The sequence below is a fragment of the Sarcophilus harrisii genome, chromosome 4, assembly GCF_902635505.1.
Source record: "Sarcophilus harrisii chromosome 4, mSarHar1.11, whole genome shotgun sequence".
Lineage (NCBI taxonomy): Eukaryota > Metazoa > Chordata > Mammalia > Dasyuromorphia > Dasyuridae > Sarcophilus > Sarcophilus harrisii.
Genome location: NC_045429.1, coordinates 108034711 through 108057510, shown reverse-complemented (window position 1 = coordinate 108057510; position 22800 = coordinate 108034711). Strand labels below are relative to the sequence as shown.

The 22800-nt window shown below is 36.4% G+C and overlaps 1 pseudogene; it reads left to right on the top strand.

Moving 5' to 3' along the window:
• Positions 1-4525: 4525 nt before the first annotated feature.
• Positions 4526-22001, top strand: LOC111720434 (annotated as a pseudogene).
• The last annotated feature ends 799 nt before the right edge of the window (positions 22002-22800 follow it).

The window sequence follows — 22800 nt, the reverse complement described above, 5'->3', positions numbered from 1 at the left end:
ATGGAAAGAGTGGGAGAGGAAAATATTTAAGATGAAGGGAAATTTGTTTCTATGGAGCAGGCATTCCAGAGAGCACTGTGAAAGGGCTACTTTAGGCAAACTGGAATATTTTGTCCTTCATTAAAGCTGCTTTTCTTCTCTCTAAACCTTTGCTTGTGCCATTTCCTCCATTTAATGTGGTCTCTCTGATTTCATTTATGGCATGAAAAAGGAACGATTCATTCAACAGAAATAGATTAGTCAGAAGAGGGAGTGGAGTGGCTTTATATGTCAATCCAATATAACATTTATTAACAAACATTTATTAAGCATCTTCATGTACAAGGCACTGCTCTAGTTGCTAAGGGTACAAAAATGAAATAAAAAGTAATGCCAATCCTCAAGAAGCTTACTTCAGGGTTATGGAAAATAAACATATATTTTATGATTCAAGGAGAAAGATTCACATGAACTGATGCTGAGTGAAGTGAGCAGAACAACTCAGTTCTCAGTAACAACAAGATTATTGTGATGATCATTTCTGATAGACTTGGCTCTTCTTAGCAATGAAATGATTCAAGATAATCCAATAGACTTGAGATGGAAAATACCATTTGCATCCAGAAAGTGAACTATGGAGATTGAATGTAGATTAAAGCATGGCATTTGCACCTTTTTTGTTGTTTATTTACTTCTTTCTTATTTCTCATGTTTTTCCCTTTTGATCTGATTTTTTGCACAACATGACAAATATAGAAATATGAAATATGGAAAAATGGGGAATAGTGCATATTTAGCCTGTATCAGATTGCTTACCTTAGAGAGGGAGGAGGTAAGGGAGAGAGGGAGAAAAATTTGGAACATAAAGTTTTGCAAAGATGAATGTTGAAAACTATCTTTGCATGTTTTTGGAAAAATAAAGTACTACGGGGGGGGGGGAGATTTAAGGATAGATGGAGTACAAGCTAAGTGGGAGATCAAGAAGTTTTCCCATAGAAAATGTCATATGAGCTAAACCTTGAAATAAACTAGAGATTCTAAAAGATAGAAGACAGGGAGGCAATACATTCCAGATATGGGGGACAACCCATGCAAAGTCATAGAGGTGGTAGATAAAGTATTGAGGGAAGAAGTCAGGGAAGAAGGTATTAATACATCTGTATAGAAGTCCATGAATCTCACTTAGAAGTGAGGAGGGGAAGAGAAAATTGTTACCTTGCTTGATACTTTCTGAGGCAGAAGAAACAATTTGAGGAACTGCTATTTACCCACTTCATGGTAAAAAAAAAAAAAGAAGGTCAGATCCATGAAGTGAAAATGATTTAAAACTCGGGAGAAAATGACCATGCCATCTTGGAGTTAATAATAAAGGAAACTGCTCAACATGGTATGGTATGTACACTAAGCTTTTGGAGAAGGGATTCAAAAAACTAGTGAAATATGTAGGTTTGATCCCATAGCTTGAGAATCAAAAAGAAAAGCTAGCTTGAGGGATTGAAGGCAATCTGAAAAGAATTTTTGATAATGCAGTTGCAAAAGACCAAAAAAAGAGTGACTAGGAGTTCTCTGGTGAATGAACTGAGAACATCTGGGTCAAAAAATCTGTTTCCATTTGACTTCTTTCAAAAATCCCAATCTGCCATCCTGGGAGTAATAGGTAGGGGATAGAGAAAAAGAGAGTGGTTTGATTAGGAGGTTATTGTTATAGTCTAGGTGGGTATTAATGAGGGCTTTATACTAGAGTAGGGACAATGAGAACAGATAAAATGAGATGGGCTCAAGAGCATTTTAGAGGTAAATTTGATAAATAGCTACTAATTGAACACCTAATAGTAGTACAGGGAGAGAGGAAAATACCAATGTTCTAAACAACAGTGAATAATGATGTCACTGACAGAAATAATGAAGTCAGAAGGAGAAGCAAATACTGGGGGAATATGACAGCTCAATTTTTGAAGTGCTGTTGGGATGACTAGAAGGAGACAATCTTATATATAGTTGAAGGATCAGATGGAGACAAAGTTATTAGCACAGCAAGAAAGGCAGAAGAGCTAAAATCCGAAGGAAGTTTTGAGTTCAGAGAGAATAATCTATTGAATTTTAAGGCTAGACTTATGGCACTATTTAAAGAAAGATCTATAGAGTTAAAGGGGTAAGAGGCTAGATGAGGAGGACTTAATCAAAAGATACTATTTGATTTTGGTTTTTCATAGATTTCCTTCCTGGTCATACTTGTATGCTTGGCTGAACTACTGAACCAAATACAAAAGAAACTGGATGGGATAAATTTATATCACTGTCATAGCATACATAGAATTAGAAGGATCTCAGGGTTCTTCTAGTCCACCAGCAGGTAATCAATGACAAAGCAAGATCCAAACCTAAAAACTCTAACTCTGTATCTTTTATTATGAGTTGAAGACGTAGACCACTTTGGGCAAATTATTTAACTTGAATTTGCTTTTCTGTGAAATGAGGGAATTTGTGTAGATAACCTAGAATTTCCCTCCAGATCTAAATGTAAGAATCTGTGACTGCACCTTCTACATTAGACCCCCTTCCCTAGATCATGTCAGTAGGGGAGACTGGTTGTCTCCAGATTGGAGACAAGATTAACCAGGAAGAAAGCACAGATTAAAAAAAGAGGACAGGAAATATGTGAGAATCTTGTAGGACACCAACACTAAGGGATTAGGTAAAAGAAGAGAAACCAGTGAAAGAAATAAAGAAGACAAAGAAGAATTAGGAGAGTTTAGAGCCTTGAAAGCCAAAGGAGAAAAGTGTAGAAGATATTCTGCAGTGCCCAAAGATGCAAGGAGGCCATGCAGAACCAGAACTGGAAAAGGACCAATGGATTTATTAAGAGCGAAGTCACTTATGACCTTTTCAGAGAGCCGTTCTAATAGACTGGGGGGGATGAAAGCCAAATCTCTAGGAATTGAGGAATGACTTGAGTGTCAAGGAAGTAGGAGGATCAGCTATAGAGTGACATTTCAAGAAGTTTAGTTGTGAAAAGAAGCAGAGAAATAGGATAATTGATTTATAGCAGGAGGAAGATCAAGGGAAGGCTTTTTTTTTTTTAAGGATTAGGTGATATGGGAATCTTTGCAGACATATAGGAAAAAGAAAGGCACTGATTGATAGACCAAGAAAAGATAGGATCAAGAATACAAATACCTTAACCTTTGGAAAGAATTAGGAATAGTTCATCCTTTGAGGCAGGAAAAAAAAAAAAGAAAACAGGACAAATTTTTAAAATTATAAAATGACTTTGATTTTTAGTTTTAAAAATCAATTTTGATGATCTTAAATTATAAGCTAATTAAATTAAAATGTAGGGAAATTTGGGAGAGCAAAGAAAATAGATAGATTAAAGAGATAAGGGATAAAAGAATTGTTCTGGCTAATCCTCAGACTCAGCTTTTCTAACAGTGTATGCTGTTACTGAAAGAAAGACAGGAAATGTTCTGTAAGGGAGGGAAGATCCAGAATTCAGCAATGCCTCTATTGACTAAACAAGACTAAAAATTGACTGTTGTCTTTGTCAAAAAAAAAAAAAAAAAAGACTAAAGCAGAAAAAAGAGAGAAGGAAAACTATAGAAGAGAAGAAAAAGAGAAAGGATTGGGAAAAAAAGAGAGGAAGACCTTTAATGCAAAGTGAAAGTCACCTAACACTAGATGCCCCTCACTAGGACTTTTTAGGTTGAGATAGCGTTCAGGGCTAGGAGCCCCAGCAGAGTCTCCTGAGTTACAGTGCCACCTAGTGGACCCATAACTCCCTCTTCCGACTGGTAATGCGGTCCCGCTCTCATTCACTAGGGAGTGCAGCCAGTTGACTTCCCAGAAAACTCTCTCCAGTGGCAAGAGGGTGGGGAGCTGAGGAAGGAAAGTGGACAGATGTTTGATGTCCTGCAGGCACGAGAGAAAAGGAAACTGGTTGTACTTCCCGCCAGATTTTCCTGCACACTTTGCTGTCCTGAAACAGTCCCCCAGCGCTCTGTCTGTATCATGGATGTTCTCAATTGAATAAAGTACACAAGATTACAAAGGATTGAAAGACAGTTATTGGAACTTGTTTCTTCTCAAACTCCAGTTCTCAGCCCCAAGGTTAAGCTCCCTTGATTTAGGATGTAATTACTTTGTTCCATGCGTTTTGCAAGCGGACTCTCCTAGATACAGAGTTCTGCCTCCAGAATGGGGCAATTCTTGAGTGGGTTAATTATTTTCGTGAAGAACATAAGTCCAGCTGCCGTGCAGTGCACAGGACTGGCATCAGTCCCTCATTTCCTTCTTCCTCCTGGTCCAGAGAGTAATAGCGCTAGAGAACATCTTTTCTGACCGGAATTCTCCCTGTGCCTTTCTCATTCCTTCTACTCATCTCAAACACAGAACCACATGGAAACCCAAGAGTGGGGAAAGAAGGATAGATGAAGACAGGATGATGGAGAGAAGCCAGGAGGTTGCCTGAGCTCTCCCCACTTTCCTTCAGAAACAATGTTAAATCAAGCCTCCAAAAGAATTCTGAAGTGGCAGAATCCACAAAAAGATGGAGCCAAACAATTTTCCTGCCCAAGATAACTTAGAAGGACCGGGGAGCCGAGCCCAGCACAGGTGATGTGCTTGTAGTCATAGAAAAGATCAGCAATTGAGACCCCACGGTCCCAGCTCAGCATGGTACAGTATGGCCATCCAGCCTTAGCTCAGCAAGCAAACTGCCAGCCCTGGTATCCAGCGCACAACAGATCAATGAAATGAGCATGCAATTTAGAAAGCTAAAAAAAATTTAAATCCCCAATTAAACACAAAATTAGAAATTCTGAAAATTAAAGGAGAAATTAATAAAATTTAAAGAAAACTATTGAACTAATAAATAAAACTAAGAATTGGTTTTATGGGGGAATCTAATAAAATAAATAAATCTTTGGTTAATTTGACTTTAGAAAAAAAAGAAGAAAACCAAATGATCAGTATCAACATGAAAAGTGTGAATTCACCATCAATGAAAAGGAAATTAAAGAAATAATTAGGAGCTATTTTGCCTGACTATATGCCAATGAATTTGACAAAACAGCACCCATTCCAATTAAAAATAGGAGAGAGCATAGGAATAATGGGAGCTTTCTTTAAGAGGATAAGTAGGATCTATCTAAAACCATCAGCAAAAATTATCTTTAATGTGCATAAGATAGAAGTCTTTTCCAAAATATATAGAGAATTAACTCTAATTTATAAAAAAATCAAGCCATTCTCCAATTGAAAAATGGTCAAAGGATATGAACAGACAATTCTCAGATGAAGAAATGGAAACTATTTCTAGTCATATGAAAAGATGCTCCAAGTCATTATTAATCAGAGAAATGCAAATTAAGACAACTCTAAGATACCACTACACACCTGTCAGATTGGCTAAGATGACAGGAAAAAATAATGATGATTGTTGGGGGGATGCGGGAAAACTGGGACATTGATGCATTGTTGGTGGAGTTGTGAACGAATCCAACCATTTTGGAGAGTAGTTTGGAACTATGCTCAAAAAGTTATCAAACTGTGCATACCCTTTGATCCAGCAGTGTTACTACTGGGATTATATCCCAAAGAGATTATAAAGAAGGGAAAGGGACCTGTATGTGCACGAATGTTTGTGGCAGCCCTTTTTGTAGTGGCTAGAAACTGGAAACTGAATGGATGTCCATCAGTTGGAGAATGGCTGAATAAATTGTGGTATATGAAAATTATGGAATATTACTGTTCTGTAAGAAATGACCAACAGGATGATTTCAGAAAGGCCTGGAGAGACTTACACGAACTGATGCTGAGTGAAATGAGCAGGACCAGGAGATCATTATATACTTCAACAACAATACTAGATGATGACCAGTTCTGATGGATCAGGCCATCCTCAGCAACGAGATCAACCAAATCATTTCTAATGGAGCAGTAATGAACTGAACTAGCTATGCCCACAAAAAGAACTCTGGGAGATGACTAAAAACCATTACATTGAATTCCCAATCCCTATATTTATGCACACCTGCATTTTTGATTTCCTTCACAAGCTAATTGTACAATATTTCAGAGTCTGATTCTTTTTGTACAGCAAAATAACGTTTTGGTCATGTATACTTATTGTGTATCTAATTTATATTTTAATATATTTAACATCTACTGGTCATCCTGCCATCTAGGGGAGGGGGTGGGGGGGTAAGAGGTGAAAAATTGGAACAAGAGGTTTGGCAATTGTTAATGCTGTAAAGTTACCCATGTATATATCCTGTAAATAAAAGGCTATTAAATAAATAAAAAAAAGAAGTCTTTCCAAGAAGATCAAGGATGAAACAAGGATGCCCATTAATATCAATATTATTCAATATTGTACTAAAGATGTTAGAAATGCTAGAAAAAGAAATTTAAGGAATTAGAATCAACGAGGAAGCAAAACGATCATTCTTTAACAATGACATGGCATAATTAGAGCATCTAAGAAAATCAACTAAAAACTAATGAAGTAAGCAGAATCAGGAGAATATCGTATATATTAAGAACAAAACTGTGTGATGACCAGCTATGATCATTTTAGCTTTTCTCAGCAATATAATGATCCAAGACAATTCTAAAAGACTCCAATTTCCAAAAAGAAGATGCATCTACAACTAGAGAAATAACTATGGCGCATGAATGAAGATGAAAGCATACTCTTTCCTTTTAGGAGGGGGGTGACTTTTCCCTTTTGTTCTGTTTCTTCTTTCACATGATTAATATGAAAATTTGTTTACATGATTGTACATGTATGACCTATAGCAGATCGCTTGCTATCTTAGAGGGAAGGGGGATGGAAAGAAAGAAGGGAGAAAAAATTGGGAGCTCAAAATTTTATAAAAATGAATATTAGAAACTATCTTTACATGTAATTAGGAAAATATTTTCAAGAAAGAAAAAGAGAGAGAGACAGAGAGGGGGGAGAGAGAGAGGGAAGGAGAAGGAGGGAGGGACAGGGACAGGGATAAAGATAGGGACAGGGAGAGGGAGAAAGAAAGGGAGAGGGAGGAGGAAAGGAGAAAAGAAGGAAAAAAAGAGAAAAAATGGACAAGTAAGGCAGAAGAAATGGGCACTCTTACAAGAATTCCATGCCTGGCAATGAAAGAATAGACAATCATCATATAACTAGCTGATTATGGTTATTGTTAATTTAGAATAATTCAAGTGGCTTTTTTTATTGTTGAGTCATTTTAGTCTTGTCCTACTATTTGGCAATTTCTTGGCAAGATACTGGAAATGGTTTGCCATTTCCTTCTCCAGCTCATTTTACAGATGAGGAAACTGATGCAAACAGAGTGAAGTGATTTTTTCGAGGGTCCTGTAGCTACTATCTGAGGCCAAATTTGAATTCAGATTCTATAAACTCCAAAGCTGGCAGTCTATCTGCTGTGCTACCTATCTAGCTAATTCATATGCCTAGTGGGTGTTTAATGGTATTAGGTAGTCTGGATGACAACAATAAGAATCTTGGTTTTCTATAGATCAGTGATTTCATTAGTGTAGAGTAATAGTTCTCAAAGTGTGGTCCAAATGGTGAATCTCCTGGGAATCTTCATGGTCCAGAATATCCAAACTGCTTACATAATAGTGAGATATTATAATTCCAAATACAGTAAATATCAACAAATATACCCCAAATAAACAAGAAAGTTTTTTGAGGGGGAGAGAGAGTTGTCTTCCATGATTTTTAAGAATGTGAAAGGGTCTTGAGACCAAAAAGTTTGAGAACTGCTGCTACCTCTTCCAAAGAAGATCAGAAACTTTTCTGCCATTGTCTAAGAGAATTACCTAAAGTATTGTTTGTGGTCACCCAGCTAATAAATAAGTGCCAGAGGCAAGACCTGAATCCAGAATTTCCTAATTCTACCATCATCCATTTTGCCATTTTGTCTTTCTCTGCCAATAATGGCTCAAAAATATTTAATGCTTCATGGCTTACAAATGTTTTTCCTCCATACCTTCTTATGAAGTACTAGAATAAATATTTCTCATTTTAAAGATGAAGAAACTGAGGGAAGAGAGGTAAAGTGATTTTCCCAAAATCACACAAATATTAAAAGTCAAGATAGAAAGATATTAATATAGCACCATCTTCCTCACTGGAACCCTAAGCAAATCAGTCATTGAAATATTATGTCCATGTTAAAATGGAGGAAACTGAAGCTCAGAAGTAATAAAGGAATTTGTCCAAAGTCATAGAGATAGTAAGTGTCAGGAACAAGACTTGAATCTGTTTCTTGACTTCAGGTTTTATGTTTTTTTCATTACATGACAATATTTTTTCATGTACAAAGAAAGCACACAGTAGGATCACTTCCCTTATGGATTTCACATATGCTGGAAACAAGGCAGCATATAATTGTCAAAATGTTTGATACACACATTCAGTGCTACAAGGGTTCAGAGAAGAGAGACAATTCTGAAAAGTCAAGTAAGAAGTTGTGGTATTTGAATGTCATGGAATACTATTATGCTGTAAGAAAGGAGGGGGAGAAAGAATTTCAGAAACATGGCAAGACTTACATGAATTGATGTAGAATGAAGTGAGCAGAACCAGGAAAACAAAATACCATCAATCTTCAATTTTTTATTAGTAATATTCCGAGAAATTGCAGGAAAGCAAAAAATCTGAATGTTGATACATGTACCTGTGAGAAATAGGGAGTGAGGTTCCTACAACCAACAAAACCTATAATCTTTTACTAGAGATTACTGAGAATATACTTTCTGCATACAATTCTTTATAATAAAGCATTAATTCTGATAATATACACTTGTTCTTACATAACTATAAAATAATTCATAAATAGAGGGATCCCTGAGTATCTCTGGGGTCTATAAACTCTAAACTACTTACATGATATTAAGATATTTTCCCAATTCCCAATACAGTAAATATTAATAAATATAGCTCAAATAAACAAAAGTTCTTTTGGGGAAAGAATAATAAAATTGATAACATGCAAAATATTTTTCTCACTAGTAATTCTTTAGAATTCTGTGATCTGTTATGCTAATATCTCAATAAAAATTATTTCAAACAATATCACTTTTCATAACACATGAAATCTATAGTACCATAAATAATTTCCTCTTTTTTACAGATTTGTTAACACCAAACTCAGGATAGCAGCTGCATATATTTTGGTAGGAGTTTATCCAATATCTTTAATGGAATTATTCAATTCTCACTAAGCTGCATCACTGACTTTGAAGGCTTGGGCTTAGAGCCCAAATGACTTGCATTTTGCTTTGAGGGTAAAATTGCCACACAAAATTTGAGTTTTAAAGGAAAATAATGAAAATGTTCATTGAATGTTTGGGAGTTCTTTATAATAGTAAGTAAACAAGACCAGTGAAGCACCTACTAGAATATAAGAGGTTCCCCAAACTTGTATGAATTGTGCCTCTCCTTTTTTTTCTCTGTTGTGCAAAGCAGCAAATGAATATGATCACTAATGGAAAAGTGAAAATGAAGTTACAAATAAAATCGCAACTACTTAAAGATGTACAAGTTAAACTTGAAAATGTTGAGGTTTCATTGTGTATTGTAAAATCAATATTATTAAAACAAACATTTTTGAAGACATAAACTGATGAAGAATTAAATGAACGGAAGCAAAAGAATTTATATAACAGCAACACTATAAAAACAACTTTGAAAGCTGTAAGAACTATGGTCAATGCAATGACTAGTCATGATTCCAGAAGATTGATGATGAAGCATAGTCTCTACTCTTTCACTAAGAGTTGACAGATTTAGGCCATAATTTGTTTTGACTAATTATGCCTCTTGTTACGAAATAATTTGTTTTTCTTTTCACTCTTTCTTATAGGATGGGAAGTAGGAGAGAACAAAAATTGATTTCACTTCATTAATTTAAAAAAAATTAGTGGGATGCTATAGATGTCGAATTTTGCATATACTCAAGTTGAGATAATTATATAATTTTTCTTAATTGTTTTGCTTTGTTATAAGAAATCTCTCACAAAGTAGAAGAAACCTGTAAATGGTGTGATGCAAACTTAATAAAACTTTTCTTTTTTAAAAGAGAGATTCAAAAAAGACTTTATCGGATGTGTGAAGAACTTTGAAGGATAGGTAGATATTTGATCAGGCAGAAAAAGCTATGGGGTGGGTACTTTGGACAGGGGACAGGAGAGTCAGGGACATTTTATTCCAGGCAAAGTTAGAATCCTGGCTGTGCTATTTATCTGCTTCTTTGACTGTAAGCAACCCATTTATTTCCCTTTGCTCTTTAGGCTCATGATTTAGGAGAAGTGACTGTCCTTCACTCCCTCCCTCTCTCTCCTTCCCTTTCTCCTTTCCTCCTTCCTTTTCCCTCCTTCCCTCTTTTTCCTTCCCTCCCTCCATCTCTCTCTGTCTCTGTATCTGTCTGTCTGTCTATCTCCTGCTGAACTGATTATCTCAATGGAAGAGTTTCTTCAATCTGTATTGTCGGGTATACCCTTTCCTATATGTGCCTTCTTTAATTTCTGTTTTGCTATAATTTAGATAAATGTGTTTCTTCAACTGGTGTCAGGTGGGAAAGGGAATCAAACTTTGAATTTAGAGTTTGGAGTCTTCCTTCCCCCCAGAAATGGCAAAGTGACCAGAAGTTAGAGTGAATATATACGGGAGAATATATAAGGGAGCAGATAGATATAAACTTAGTCCAATGCCCCCTCTCTCTGAGAAGAGCAGAGTGGCCTCCAGTCCCAATCTTCCTTCTGGCAGGAATAAAACACTTCCTTAGAGAAATATGGGGAGAGATAGCTATTCTACTTCCTTTTAAGCCATATAAGGACGGTTCTTGCCACTGGCAGGTTTCTCCTTTACACATTTCATGTATATGTGTGTATATATATGTATATGTATATTATGATTATGTATATATTTATATTAAATCTATCTTTCCTTTCTCCCTCTCTCATTCTCCTCCTTCCTCCTTCCTTATCCCTGTCCTCATCTTGTTCTCCTTTTCCTCTTCCTTCTACTCCTCCTCCGGGGGAGATGGAGAGAAAGAAGAAAGGGGAAAGAGAAACAGGAAGGGAGAGAGAGATAAAGAGAGATAGGAAGAGAGATTAAAAGAGAGAGAGAGAGAGAGAGAGAGAGAGAGAGAGAGAGAGAGAGAGAGAGAAAGAGAGAGAGAGAGAGAAACAAGTCTTATGTTCACTTCAGAAGATTTGTACATTTTTTATTACTACACTCTTGAATATTCCCCAAACCACTGAACCAACAAAATGTATCGTCAAGTGAAAAATTCATAACAAATGGCCACTGCTGGTTTAGCAGGGGCCCAGTTGGTCTCATAGCTGCATCTTAAACCGTGATACTGCCTTCCCTTCCCCCAGTAGTGTTGGAACACTGGCTCTTTGCAAAGGATGTATTAATTTATCTTCCTAACTCTTGTGCAGTGACATTAGCAAGTAAAGACTGAATAGCAGGATCTTTCCCATATTCCCAAATATTTTAGGAGATGGAGGAAGGAATAAGCACTTATATGGCCCTTACTATTTGCCAAGCACTGTGCTAAGCACTTTACAAATATCATCTCATTTGATCCTCATTCAAAAATCCTTTGAGGTAAATGCTATTATTACATTCCTCATTTTACATTTGAGGAAATTGAGGCAGATAATGATTAAATGGCTTGCCTGGGGTCACATAGCTAGTAAACTCCCAAGACTGAATTTAAACATAGATTCTCCTGATTTTAGACCCAAAGCTTTCTCCACTTAGATGCATCTAGATGGGTAAAAGTTGCAGGGTACTGAAAGAGTCAGAATATCTGGCTCCCAGTCTCAGCTCTGCCATTTATTAGCCATGTGACTCTGAACAATTCCACCATTCAATTAGAAAACCATTTATGAAATATGGGGAAGGCATTGTGCGGGGCAATGTTCCCTGTCCTTGAAGAAGTGACAGTCCACTGGATTACTTCATGCATGCGAAAGTACTCAAATGAATCTGTTATAATACCCTTATGAGTATTCCCTCCAGCAGTGCAGCTTAAAACCCACCCTGCCTTTTATCCTGTGACTTGTCCATTTCCCTCCATAAATTCACCCCAAAGGACCACCCCACCCACTTTTCTAATTCTCTCTTGACATTGTGAGGATACCCACGGAACACAATGTTCATGCATCTGTTATGTTTCATTTTCCATCAATGATCAGTCTCATTTTTTGTCCTAAGGACATCCTTTGTTCAGCTCCTTCTTATTTTTCTGTTTGAACAGCCTGCTCTCACTGGTGCCCCTCCATTACCCATTGGGGGAGCTTCATTTTAACCTTTTCAGAGACTTCAGTATTCCATGACTTTTTTTCCCCCCATAAACCAAGATGTGTTCAAATGAATGAGTATTATTTAAGGTGGAGAATGTGGCAACTGGGGGGCATAGTGTGTAGAACGTCGACCCTGGAGTCAGGAGGACCTATGCTCAAATATGATCTCACATACTTAATAGCTATGTGAACCCGGGCAAGTCACGGACCCCTGTTTGCCTCAGTTTCCTTGTCTGTAAAAGAAGGAAATGGCAAACCACTCCAGTACCTTGGATAAGAAACCGCAGGTAGGATCATGGACAAATATAACTAAAACAACTCGTCAACAATAAAAGCTGGACAAGGAGAGAGGATCAGTAACTCTGGCAGAGAGCAGGGTGGGGCTCACAGAAAGGGCTTCAGAGCTGAGGTACTGACCCCTGAAGGAAGAGAATTTAGAGGCAGGAGAGGGCCTGACCCTCAGCAGAATAGAATAATTTGGTTGATAAGTAGTTTGTATAAAGGGGTGTGTGTGTGTGTGTGTGTGTGTGTGTGTGTGTGTGTGTATCTATTACAAATAATGAGTTTGAAAAAGAATTGCATCATATTTTTGAGGGACATAAATGGGAGGCTGAGGAGCTAATATTTTACTTCAAGCATTAGGTTTTTGAGCAAAAAAGTGTCATGATTATACCAGTAATTTAGGAATTAGAGGATCTTAGCTAGAGAGGGGCAAAGCATCACATGATTTGAGCATCTCAGCTAATCATCATTCTATAATCTCTCCTTCCCTTTTTGGCTAATCTTGAAAAAAGCTGTCTGCATTAGGTGTCTCTTCTTCCTTTCTTCTAAACTATTCTTTCAAGACCTGAGTTCAAATCCAGTCTCAGACAATTAATTAACACTTCCTACCTGTGTGACCTAACCCCAATTGCCTCCAAAAAAAAAAAAAAAAAAAAAAAAAAAAAAAAAGAAAAAAGAAAAAAGAGGTGAGGGGAGAAGACCAATGCTAAACTACTCTCTCCAAAGTTACCAATTGGCAAATTGGTATCAATTCCTTAGTTGACAAATCTAATAGTTTTTTTTAATATTCATTCTTCCTCTCTACAATATTTGGAACTTTATTCTGAATGCTCTCTCTTATATATCATGAATATACATAATTATTTCCATGTTGTCTCCATTAGCTCATGAACCCCATGAGGACAAGGATCTGGTTTTGCTTTTCTTTCTCTCCTCAGCACTTAGCACAATGTCTGACACATAATAAACACTTAATAAATCCTTGTTGACTGACTGGCTAGAAAGGAACTTCAGATGCCATCTAGCACAACCTTCTCATTTTTCCAGATGAGGAAACTGATCCTTGATGGGGAAATTATGTGATTTGTCTTAAGTTCAATGAATCTCAAGATAATTTTGGCAGCTCTGTGGAAAATGGGTTAGAGAGGGGAAAGATTGGAAGCAGGGAGATCAATTAGAAAGATAATACAATGATTCAAGGGGCAGGCAGGAGACAGTGGGTAGAGCCCTGGGCTTGGAATCAGGAAGACTCATCTCCCTGAGTTCAAATGTGCCCTCAGATACTTAGCAGCTGTGTGACCCTGAGCAAGTGACTTAACTCTTTTTGCCTCAGTTTCCTCATCTGTAAAATGAACTGGAGAAGAAAATGGCAAATTACTCCAGTATCTCTGCCAAGAAAATTCCAAATGAGATCCTAGAATCAAACATAGCTGAAAAATGTTTGAACAGAAAAATGAAAAGATATGAGAAAAAGCATTGTGGTAGTAGAATCAATAAGATTTGGCAACTGATTGGATATGGTGAAGGAAGAAAAAGGAAAAGGCAAGGATCTAAGGTGATTGAAAGGTTGGTGATAAGATCAAAAACAAAGGGAATTTTGGAAGATGGCAGATTTAGGGGGAAGTGATAGCTTCATGGACCTGTGAGGTCATTTGGTCCAAACTCCCTCTTGTAGATGATAATCAGAAGCCCAGGAAGTTTGAATGGCTTGTCTAAATGTTCCCATAGCAACAAGGATCTGAATGGGGTGACAGAGAAAAGGGTGTTGAGTGATGATGGCAGAGGGAAAGTCTGGAAGTGGCAGGGATGAATAAATAGCATGCTATTACTATAGCTGAAGTAAAATTAAGCTCTCTGTAATTACTACTACCACAACTAAAGGTCTAACTAGTTTAAATTTGAGAATCTATAAACAACCCCAAGGGCATATAGAGAAGGATAGACAAAATCAGTCTGATCATAGAAGGCCTTGAGTCCCAGCAAAGAAATGTGAACTTTATTCAATAAGCAGTTCAAAGTTACAAAAGGCTTATGAACAAGAGACATAATCAGAATAGGGCATTAGAAAGATAAATCAAGCAACAGTACACTTGGATTGGAGAAGAGAGAGCCCATGAACTGAGAGACCAGTTAGGAGACCATTAAAATAGTGAAAAGAAGAGATAATAACCGACTGAACTAGGATGGTGCAGTGGAAGTGGGAAGGAGGGAATGGGCATGAAATAATATTCTGTAAATGGAAACAACCAATTGAATAAAAGTGGCAATAAGAAATGAGTCAAAAATGACAAAGGACCATAGATTTAGAGCTGGGAGGTATCTTTGAGGTCATCCAGGCCAAGACTTTTCAAACTTTTTCTATTCACAACCCCTTTTTGCCCAAGAAATTTTACTCAACTATATAAAATAGGTATGCAGATCAAACATTTACTGATAATAAATCATAATTTTGCACTCCACACATTCAGTTAGCCAACCCCATATGCAGTGATAACACACAGTTTAAGAAATTTTGTCCAATAGCATCATTTTATACCTGGAGAAACTGGCATCAGAAAGTTTCAGTGATTTACCCAACATGACACAAATAATAAATAGCAAAGCCAAGAACTGAATCCAGATCCTCTAACTCCAGGTCCTCTTAACTTTCCACCACACCATTCTGCTGAGATTTCATGTGACCATATGGGGCCATTAACAGAAATGGGGATGTCAAGATTCCCTGTTGCTTTTGATATTATCACCAACCTTTTCAGTCACCTTTGATGTCAAGAGGAAGAACTAGTTTGAGAGAAAATAAATTCAGTTTTGGTTTTTCTCTGTATTCTTTTTAAAAGAGGAGGTGGGTAGATAAAATCATTACCAACTGAATAGTAATTAAATAAATTGAGGCCCAAAATATACAAAGGATGCCTTCTATTTCTTTCCATATTCTTGATTAACCTTTTCTTTAACCATTGTCCTGGAAACTTCCCTTATTTTTCCTATTAATATTTCAGTCTCCCTTTCTGTTCTCAAACACTCTGTTTCCCCTCTCCAGTCTTGTTCTGTTTTTTCCCAATATTCTCCCCCTCACTCACCATTTCCCCCATCCCTTCTTTAATTTCCCTTTTAAAAGATGAATTTCTTTGTCTTCCCCCTTGCATATTCTGGCCCATTTTCCTCTTAAACCCTATTTCCCTTAACTAGAAAACCAGAAGCCTCAAAGAGAAGATGAGCTAGCAAAGTCAGAGGCTCCAGGATGAAAGCCAAAGGCTGCATCTTTCACACTTCAGTGGAGGGTCACTGAAGGGCTCTTGGAGAAAGAGTCATTAGGAGATCATTAGCACCAACTCCAAACTCCATTGAAAACCTGCTGAATTGGGAAATAGCTCTAATAGTGCTACTGGCCTTGTATGGGAATTTAAATGCTAATTAATTGAATGAGAGTTAAATGACTGGCTCAAGGTCACAAAGTCCTCTGTGTTGTCAAAATTAGAATTATGCTTGTAGTAATCTTTTAATTTCCAAACTCCCCTCTCCTATCCTCTTTTTCTTTGTCCTTTTCTTCTCCCTTTCCTCCTCTTCCTGCATATTAGCAATTAAATGTCTTTCTAAAAATCAGGTGAGATACTAGATTTTAACAAAGATGTTCCAGGATTCAAATGAAAGTTGGTATGGCAGAAATGCCGTTTTGTTACATTTTTTTCTGGCTGACTTCGATGCTAGGATATTTTCTCTCCTTATTTCTACCACTCCGCCCCTCCTGACTCTCATGTCTTCCTTCAAATCTCAGCTAAATCCTATTTTCTATAGGGAATCTTTCCTGATCCCTCTAAATTCTAGTACCTGCCTTCTGTTGATTATTTCCAATTTATTCTGTATATAAATTATTTAGGCTATTTAGATTGAGGGCAAACTTATGGATGCAGTTCTCTTTGTATATTCAAAATTCAAGGATCCCTGAATTTTTTCTGTTTCCCCTCACACACAATATCTCTGTGTATGACTTAATAGAGGGCAGCTAGATGGCACAGTAGATATAACATTGGTCCATATAAGGTGATCTCAGCAAGTCACTTAATCTGATAGTCTCATTTTCCTCAACTGCAAAATGGGGATAATAATAGCACTTACCTTCCAAGGTTGTTGTGAGGATCAAATAACATAATATTTGTAAAGTCTTTAGCACAGTGCCCAGCATATGTGAGTATTATCTAAATACTAGCTATTATTATTATTATGAAAAACTTGTTGCTCTTCATCCAACTTACATGATCCTCTCTGAATTTAACTAGATTTATTCTGTAATGATAATTCCAGTCATCTTTACCAATTAACCTCCAAGACTTTCTAATTCAGCAGGACCTGCTGATGTTACCCTCAATATAATGGCCTTCAAGAACTAAGAATCAAATCTTGCCATGATTGGGTAACACAAGGGGATCTAAAATCAGTCAGTCAGTTAACAAACATTTATTAAGTACATACTATGTGCTAGAAATTGCACTAAGTCCAGAATATACAAGAAAGATAAAAGACAGCCCCTATCATCAAAAAGTGCAAGAGTTAAAGGGGAAACAATATGTAAATAACCATTCCATTGCTATCCCAGGATTAGTGTTGTTTAAATTTCCCCCATACTGAAGCTGACAATAACCTGACATCATTTAGCTGGGGAATTGAGAGGGCAGTAAATGGTCTTTCTGCTCCACAGATGGGAATTTGTTACCATGAATCAGAAAATCAGAATTACCTTTTTAAAAAAGTTCTATCTTTAATCTGCATCTCAATAAAAGATGCTGTTATTATGGTAACTTCAGGAGTACTACCGAGGTGACCTAATCATATTAATTGAGGCTTTTTTTTTCTCTTTTTATATGGAAAAATAGATTTTTTTTAGTTGGCTAAAGTTTCTGCTTTCTTATCTTAAAGGCACACATCTCTTCCTAACTCTATCTTGAGTTCATTTTCTTTATGTTTAGGGGGATGAATCAGCTGGATATACACAAGTGCCCACTTTTTCTGCTTATTGCTTGTGTAATCTTGGGCAAATAATTTAACTTCTCTGAGTCTGTTCTTAGTTTATTTGTGTAAGTATATATGTGTCGGAGAAGGGGAGATAGTGGGAAGAAGGGCTGATTACATTAAAACAGTGCTTTTTGTGTAGCATGGACCCCTTTGTCAATCTGTCTGGTAAAACCTATAGATTTCTTCTCAGAGTAATGTTGCTCCCCCCCCCCCCAATTCATTATGGAAAGAAATGCTAAATCTCAATTAGAGATCTTTGAAAATAAAGACATATTTTTTTTTCCTTTCAAGGGAAACCAAAACAAGAATAAAATTTATTCATAAACTCCTTGGGATCTATAGACCTCGGCTGATAAACTCCAGGGTTAGCTGATCTCTCAACCTAAAGTCTAAATTCTAAGTCTAAAAATTCTAGGATTCCTTTAGCTGGTGGCTTCTTGTTACCTCTTTCATTTTAACCAAAATGAACCAAACATTATCTGAGATGCAATATCTCCCAGCAGGCTGTCTATAATTTGGGTAGTTATGATAAATCCTCAGGGCTGATTTTCCCTGGGAAAAGGGCAAAACTAGGTTATTGTTACATTCTGTGAACCACATTTTTGGAAGAACAATGAAAGGACTGGAGACCATAATAACATCATAAGATTTGGTGCTGGAGAGCATCTGGTCTAGCCCTTTCATTTTATAGAGGGGAAAAAAGGCTTAAACACTAGAGGAACTTGTCCCAGTTTACAAAAAAGAAACAGGCTGAATTTGACCATTTCTAGTGTTCATTCCCTTTCCACATGTTCTTTTTTGTATCATTTACAACTTTAAATATTTCATTCAGCTTTTTCCTCCTTAAATCCAGGTAATGCATCCCTCATTTAATGTAGAATATAAGTGGGTATACAATAAATAAATATTTGTTGGTGGGGCTATTTTAAGAACAGTCAACAAAGATCTGAGTTGATACCAGAATAATGATGAAAAACATTCTGATTTAAGATAAAACAGATTGAATGTTGTCCTCAAAATTTGAAAAGAAAGATTAAGAGAATACGAAGATATTAGAAAAACTAGAATTGTTTAACCTAGAAAAGGAAAGGGTGTGTGTGTGTTAAGGTAGGGAAGTTATAGCTGTCTTCAAGCATTTCAAAAGTTATCAAATGGAAGAGAGACTAGATTTATACTGTTTGGCCCTCAGAGGGAAGAACTAAAAACAGAAGGAAGAAAGGAGTTGTGAAAGAAAATACAGATTTGAGATTGACAAATGGAAAAACTTGCTAACAGAGGCTATCTAAAACTAAAATCTTGAGAGGTAGTGAGTTCTCCATTCATAGATGTCTTGAAGCAGACTAGCTAACTACTTGTAAGAGATAGCATAGGTGAGATTCATATTTAGGTGCTGGTTGGACTTGGAAAACGATCATTTAGAGATGTGATTCTAGACCAAAATCTATAATTAACTAATTGTTTAATTTGCCAAACAATCGTGCTCATTTCACATGCCAGCAAAGTTATGCTTAAGATTCTGCAAGCTAGCTTTCAACATTATATAAATGAAGAATTACTAGAAGAACAAGGTTTTCATAGAGGCAGAGGAAGTAGAGACCAAATTACTAACATTTGTTGGATTATGGAGAAAGCAAGGAGTTCCAGAAAAATTTCTGCTTCATTGACTACATTAAAACCTTTGACTATGTGGGTCACAACAAAATATGGCAAGTCTTCAAAGAAATGGGAATACCAGATCATCATACTTGTCTCCTGAGGAACCTGTATGCAGGCCAAAAAGCAATAGTTAGAACCAAACATGCAACAACTGATTGGTTTAAAATTGGAAAAGGATTACAATGAGACTATATGTTGTTACTGTATTTATTCAACTTATATTCAGAGTACATCATGTTAAATGCCAGACTGGATGAATCAAAAGCCAGGTTTAGGTTAAGGTTGCCACAAGAAATAGAAACAGTCTCAGATATGCAGATAATACCACTCTAATGGTAGAGAATGAAGAAGAAGTAATAAGTCTCCTGATGAGGGTGAAAAAGGAAAATTTAAAAGCTGGCTTGAAATTTAACATAAAAAAAGTAAGGTCTTGTCAACTTGTCTCATCATTTCCTGGTCAATAAAAGAGAAGAAATGGAAATAGTATCAGACTTTATACTATAGAGCTCAAAGATCACTTCAGATGGTAGCCATAGCTATGTAATGGAAAGAAAGCTATGGAAAACTTGGACAGACTAAAAAGAGATATCACTTTGCTGATAAAGGACTGGCTAGTCAAAGATATGGTTTTTCCAGTAGCATTGTATGGTTGTGATAGTTGAACTATAAGAAAAGCTGAGCACTGAAGAATCTAGGTTTTCAAATTGTGATACTAGAGAAGACTTTTGAGAATCCCTTGAGCAGTGAAGGTCAAATACTAAAGCTGAAGCTTAAATAATTTGACCACGTAATAAGAAGATAGGACTCATCAGAAAAGACCTGGTTTGAGAAAGATTGAAGAAAAAAAAGGAATGGCAAATGATAAAATGGATAGATAGTCTCATGGAAGCAAGCAACAAGAGCTTGCACAGACTTTGAGAGATAATCGAGGATACAAAGGTTTGCTGTACTATAGAGCATGAGTCACAAAAAAATCAGATAAGACTGAACAATAGAACAACAACAAACTACAAAATGTATAAATGCAGAGATGTCACTTAACTTCATCAGTCTTCATTTTCCTCTTCAGTAAAATGAAGAGGTTGAATGAATTGATCTCTAAGGTCTCCGTCAGAGTTAACCATCCATGATTCTATAATTATTAACACAGAATTTCCTTTTATGTCTAACTGCTACACATTGCAAAAGCTATTATGCATATCATTAATGAGTCAAATTAATTGTTGCAAGATGTATTTGAATTCCACACTAAATGCTATTCATGTATGCTCAGACTTTTCTTGTAGAACAATTTTATTCCTCTAAAAAAAAATAACAGGAATTATTGCTTATAAGGAACCAAATATTGAGAAAGATGCATTCCCATTTTGATAAATGGCAGCCACCTTAGAGTTTCAGTTGGCCCTTGCTAGTAAAATGTCCCTGGGGATAGGCTTATTATATTGGAATATTAGGCTTGGGCCATAGTATATCTGGATGTCAGTAAGCTTAGGGAAAGGTCTTTCATGCTATTCTTTTATGAAAATGGTGGAGAGATAAAGACCAGATGAGTGTACAGTTAGATGATTTCAGAATTGGTTGAATGGCTGGACCCATTCCTGTGTCAACATCTTCTTTGAATGCATATTATCCAAAAGTTTTATGAATAACTTGAATGAAGGTATTGATGGAATGCTTATCAAATTTATTAACCCCAAGCAGAGTCCCCGACATATTGCTCATACATTGATCCAAAAAGATCTCAATAGACTGGAACACTGGTTTTTGTTCGATAAGATGAAATGTAATGTGAATAAATGTAAAGTATGACATTTTGCTTCAAAAAATCAACTTCATTTGATTTATAAAAGTCAGATTTTATGCTAAACTTCAGAGTTTGATGGTTGTAGCTGAAGATTTTAAAGTGATTTGGAAAATAATGTATTTGGGCAGAGGTTGTTACTACTGCCACTTGCCAGTACTAATGCAAGTATGAGTTAGAACAGTGGAGATGATCTGGATTCCTCTGTAGGCTTCATCACTGAGCTTCATGGTAACAACAGAACATATGGGTTTTCCAAAGAGCCCCTTTTCCAGCATAAAAATGAGGTTTTCAACTATATCTTTCTACCTACTGTATACTCTCATCATCTTTTTTCACTGGCATTGTGAGCAATGGATTGGTTCTCAACATAATTTTTTCAGCACATATGAAGCTAATGGAAGATACTTTTGGGACTGGTACCTTCATGACAAAGGCAGATTTCTTTCCAGTGTCAACATATCTTAGTTGGTCTTGTTTTACCTGGCCAAATTATCCTGACCTATTACTGCATTATCATTGCCAACTTGTCACATTCAATGACTCACCAAAAAGGAAAAAGCCTTGAAGATAATGGTCATATTTATCCTGGCTTTTTTTTTTTTTTGCCTGCTTGCTGCCTTCTTGGGGTCAATAAAGACACATTTGTTCTCCTAAAAGTGATGAAGCAGGACTGTGGCTTCGATAACACAGTGCATAAATGGATCTCTATCACAGAGGCAGTGGTCTTTTTTCATTGTTGCCTGAATCCTATCCCACCAAGGAAAGTCTCTCTCCACAGAATGCACTGACATCAGTCAGTAGAGACTCAAGTCTTAAGATACTTTTAAAGAACAAGAGGAGAGGACATTTATCTGTTCTTAGTGAGTCAAAATCCTCATGTTTCCATGCCAACCAACACCATCTTTCCAGATCTAAAGAATGTTTTTATACTAAAAGAATTTTTTAAAGTTATTTTTTGAGATACAAAGACTGACCTTAATGCACAGTTTATTATTTACTGTTGAAATTTATTGTTTTACTTATTTATTTAGTTTCTTTTTATTTATTTTGCTGAGGCGGGTGGGGTTAAGTGACTTGCCCAGGGTCACACAGCAAGAAATGTTAAGATTTGAACTCAAGTCCTTCTAACTTCAGGGCTAGTGCCCTATCCTATTATTTATTGTTTAAGTTTTTATTAGGCTTAATTGATTTATTTATGTAAATTTATTCATGTTCCACTCTGATGAGTGTCTAGGCAGGACCTATGGCCAATGCTTGGTTTGCAGCTATTAATATTTGTCCCATTGTATGGCTGTAGAAAATGTGAACTTAAACACTCAGAGTGTGTAGTAAAAGACATAGCTGGAAAAACTTTGCTCTACTGTTTGTACATAAATAATCTCACCATTCCAGTTTCAATTCCTGCCCCTTTCCCCATTCCTCAGAATTTGTATGGTTTACACTACTATAATCCTGATATAGACGTTGGCATTTATAACCAAAACCTTTGAATCAAGTGTTAAAGTGTTTTTTCCCTACTAGGATAGTATAAAAATTTTCAGTATACAATCTAGGTTAAGCTGCCAATAAAAGAAAAGGTAAAACAAAACAACAACAACTTCATAAGTTCAGGATTGGGGAGGTATGAACAGATAATAATTTGTGTAAAAAAGAGATATGGGAGGAGGGGGTTCAGTAGCTTATAAATTTAATATGGTAGCCAAAAAGTAACGTAAGCCGTATTGAAAGGGACATAGTGTTGAGAG